Genomic DNA, 5,000 nt, shown 5'->3' on the forward strand with positions numbered 1-5,000 from the left:
ATAGTTGCATACATTTCATATAAGTATTGATTTAATTTTATTTTTTCTAATATGTTAACCATTAAGATACCATGGTTTTTCAGAATATATCTGCTTATTATAAAAAAAAACATCTTTTATTCCCCTTCATAGCAAAATATACTTGCATTTACCCATTCAGCCATTGTAAGAAATATCTTCATTATTACCAAAGTCATTATTTATAGTAATGAATATTTCCTTATTATCTTTTAAAATGAGGCAATCAAGAATTAACTGTGAAGATACTCAGTTGCACTTGTGCTCATTACCTCACATGGAAATAACTAAAAACCAAAAAATATCCTTGTTCATATTCAATACATACTTTTGAGTTTTCCGAAAGTTTCCATGGAATTTATAACGATATGATTAGAACAATAATTACCCCAGCAAGACATCTCTCTCTCTCTCTCTCTCTCTCTCTCTCTCTCCTCTCTCTCTCTCTCTCTCTCTCTCTCTCTCTCTCTCTCACGTAGACATATTCCCCAATACCATAATCATTAAAATAATTTTATACAAACATTAAAATGACGAATAAAAAAGCAGGAATAACACATCAGTCATATTTTCCATCCTGTATTGGAAGCATATTGACCTTCCAAATAGTTTTGATTCAAGCCAATCTCCAATATTCCGTTCTAATAGTGAAAATTGTGAATTCGAAATCGAGAACTGGAATGCAAATAGGTCTTATTAGTTAGCTGTCATTTGTATGGTCGCTTTGCTCGTATGTATTAATGTTTATGACTGACAAATGAAGTTGGACGCTAATACCAGATATCACAAGAGTAGATTTATCGAGGCCGTTGGTAGTGATCAAATACAGTTGTGTATCACTACGCAGTTTGGTGTTAAGAAAACAATAGCTGGATATTGCATATTAATCTTCATCGGGATAATAAGCTTTAGATAGAATGGATGATTTATTATATATGATAAATGTGTGTATTCATTATATGGCATTCAGAGTCAATAAGAGGATAGGCATGAGAATGATCTATTATTCATACATCAGTTTGAGAAGTATTTGATTTTTTTCAAATGATTAACTAAAGCCTGTAAAAAATATTTATCGTTTCTATATTTACTTTATTTTGATATTGTATCATTTTTAAGTGACTTATATTTTCATATCATGAGATTCTCAAGAAGAGTGTGTGTACATGATCGTTTAAATGTAAGCTTTTAAGCATTGGTAGAGTGAAACTAAACATTACTTCAATATGAATTTCTATCGTGTAATAAAATAAGAAATACTTGTAAACCTAAAATAAAGCATAAATCCTCTACGACTTATTTATTTCTATTAGTGTTAAATTGTTCAATTAACCTCAAAAAGTCCGCTGTTTGTAGGAAATGCTTCAACCGAACGACCAAGCTGTTCCATACCCTTGCTCTAGGTTTTACTTAATTTCCATTTATCTCAGGTGAATATAACCACCCCAGTGTGTTCACTTCGTTGCAACATGGAATACCCATTATGAAATTACCGGATATTCGAGGAAATACTCGTTAGAGGCGAGTGGTTGACTCATTAAACCAGCGAAAGGAGGCAGGAAGGGTATTGCGTTATTGCTTCAGAGGCGATGAATTTTACTCGCAAATAATCTTTCCAGAGAGAGGGTTTTAAAGGTCTAAATTTCACTCATGAATGCCAGAGCCAAAGGAGAGGACAATACTCCTATAGACATTATATTGTCCTACAGCCTGACCATATATACATGTGATCAGTGCTCAAGTCCCCTCTCCATCAAGCTAAGATCAGGGAGCCCAGGCAATGGCTGCTGATGACTCAGTAGGTAGACCTATAGTCTCTGCTAAAACTCTCCATCCCTAAATTACAAGGATGGAGAAGTTACTGACACTTACAGATAATATAGAGCTCAAGAGATCTTGAACTCCCGTCCAACAGATTGGCAGTCAGGGATATTTCTAATAGGGTACGAGAAGCTTCTGTTGTACAGGGGGGTGAGGGACTGGTTGATATTAATAATTTTAGCCCTAATTGGGTAATGTTTATAATTACTCTATATAAAGCATAATACATATGTCAATATTTCATCCAGATATTTCAATATTTAAGTTTCTGGCAGCTACGCAGAGCAGGCATTTTTCACAAAGTTATATAAAAGGAAATTGAGTATGTCATTGGTTTCGATTGGTCTGAAATAGATGCTCTCACGAATAAAAGACGATTGTTAATAACATACTGATCAGTATGTTTGAAATTTCAGATTCTGCTAAAATACTTAAATCAATTATTTTTTCCCCTATGAAACATATCGTGCAATCACCCATGTCTGAGCATAGAGAAACCATCAATTTATCTATATTTCTTTCGATACCTTTTATAGTTTTATTTTTATTTTTTGTATTTTATTATATGACTTTCAGCACACAGTCACATGTGTTATAGTTAATCGTATCACGGAACTAATATCATTTTAGATATCATATATTCAGCAATAATGTTGATCACTCAAAAAGAAATATTCTTGTTTATTTATGTCCGTTAAGGAGCAAAAAGGGATCTAATCTATGGAAATATTAGGGCTGATTCACACCTGACACTCACGCTCGCGCTCACGCCCAAGTCACGGTCAAGCTCTCACTCAGCTCATTTTACTTGTGTGTTCACATATGCCGCTTAAGCTCTTCTGAGCTCAGTTTGTTTTGTGTTGGCATTGGTGAACCATGTGTAATTTGTCGGCTCTAGAATTAGCGGGTATAGCTCTCGCTCAAGTTTGAGCACGTTCAAAATATCTTTTGCTTTGATCGTGAGCTTGACTGTGACCGTGACTGGAGTTGAGCGAAAAAGATTGACTGGATGGTTTGCATACTCTGCCTGTTTATCAGTAAAGAATATTTGAGCGCAATCAATTGCGTGCACGTGAGTGCGAGTGAGAGTGTCAGGTGTGAATCAGCCCTTACCGTTGAAATATGATTGCACCTGAAGTTTAAGCTTTATTATTATTATTATTATTATTATTATTATTATTATTATCATTATTATTATTATTATTATTATTATTATTATTATTATTATTATTATTATTATTATCATTATCATTATCATTATCATTCTTGTTGTTGTTGTTGTTGTTGTTACAAGCCAAGCTTCATCAGGGAAATGTAGTCAAGTGACGATAGATAACAAAAGAAAAAACAAACTACTAGAGAAGTAATGACCAATCAAAATTACATTTTAAGAACAGTAGGAACATTAAATTACATCTTTCATATATAAAACATAAAAACTTTAAAAAACAAGAGGAAGAGAAATAAGATAGAACAGCATGCCTGAGTGTTCCCAAAGCAAGATAACTCTATGGTACAGAGGCAATGGCACTATCCAAGAGAAGAGAGCAATGGTCCTTCTCCTAGAAGAGCTACTTTCCATAGCTAAAGACTCTCGTACCTCGTCATCCCTTGTCAAGAGTTAAGTAGCCACTGAACAATTAAAGTGCAGTAGTATCCCATTTGAGCAAAGAATTGGTAGGAAATCTTAGTGTTGTCCGGTGTATGACAGGAGAATGTGAAAAGAATAGGCCAGACTATTCGGTGTATGTGTGGGCAAAGGAGAATATGAGCAGTAACCAAAGAGGAGGATCTAATGTAGCTTTGTCTAGCCAGTCAAAGGGCCCAATAACTCCCTAGGGATAGTATCTCAACGGTTGGCTGGTGCCCTGGCCAAACTACTACTTTTACAGCTCTAGCAAACCCACAAATTCTTATACATATTCTATAAAGAATACTTGCAACAATGTCCGTTTTTCAGTGCCCTGTCTACGGATACTGCACTAACTGAACGATCCAAAATTAGAATACAGAAAAAAAAGTTAATGTTGACCAAACTATACATAGCTGCACATCGAACTACTCACTACATAGTGACAAGTGTATATAACTAATAAAATGATGAGGCACTTTGGATGTCATAATTTGCGAGGTTATCTTCCTATAGTCAACTCTTTTTAGTGAGGCAGATTTGCACCGACTTGCAGGGGTGCCCTTTTAGCTAGGAAAAGTTTCCTGCTCGCTGATTGGTTGGACAAGATCATTCTAAACAATCAGATAGCAGGAAACTTTCCGAGCTAAAAGGGCACCGGTGCGAGTCAGTGCAAATGAGCCTCATTAAAAAAAAATGAGTGAAGAACATAAATCTCAAATTTATCGCCAAACTATAGTCATTATTATCATGCAGGTTCCCGGTTCCCCTCGCGCCTCCCAACCATTAACCAATCAGCACCGCTCTGCCACCTATTATGAATTATAGCCTACCTTGATCGATATTCAATATAAAAAAAAATATCTTTTCAATATTCTAAATCCAAATACTGTTCGTTTTTATTATGATAATTATGACTCATTATCACTATTTTAGAATGCCAGGTATATGGAGGAGGCGTTAGTTTGGGTGAAGTGTTTGGCTGATAGCTATTTTTTGCAGCCGATTTTAAGGGTGTTCTTGATTAGAGCTACTTTGATCAGAAAATAAAAAAACTAATTGTTAATCAAATAAATTCTTATTCAATTCCTTTGCAATTTAGTATAAATAAGGTAAGAGAAACTTTTGAATACTGGTAAGGGCAGTGTACCTATTTTGGTTTTTCATTGTCAAAATCACGTCAAGTTTTGGTTTTTTTTTTTCGCCTGTGAACCGCAAATGTCACCGTATTTTGCCCCACATGTGTGATCACTTTACTGCATTCATTTGAGATACATAGTCCTGTGAAATTCAGTAACCTTGAAAATTCGACCCCTTGAACTTTGAACTCACCAATCTTCAAACTATGCATTTCCACTATTTTGACTCATAAAATTATATTTTCAGCACCAAGAAATAAAGATTTTGGTCTGTATTTCCAGTAAATCGGATATTATTTGACGGAGTTATATTAGAAAATAGATTTTGACCTTTCGGGTCGCTGTGACTTTGAAATTGACTCTATGATATCCAAATTTTAATAGGGTCTATT

Source organism: Palaemon carinicauda, chromosome 2, assembly GCF_036898095.1.
Source record: "Palaemon carinicauda isolate YSFRI2023 chromosome 2, ASM3689809v2, whole genome shotgun sequence".
Classification (NCBI taxonomy): Eukaryota; Metazoa; Arthropoda; class Malacostraca; order Decapoda; family Palaemonidae; genus Palaemon; species Palaemon carinicauda.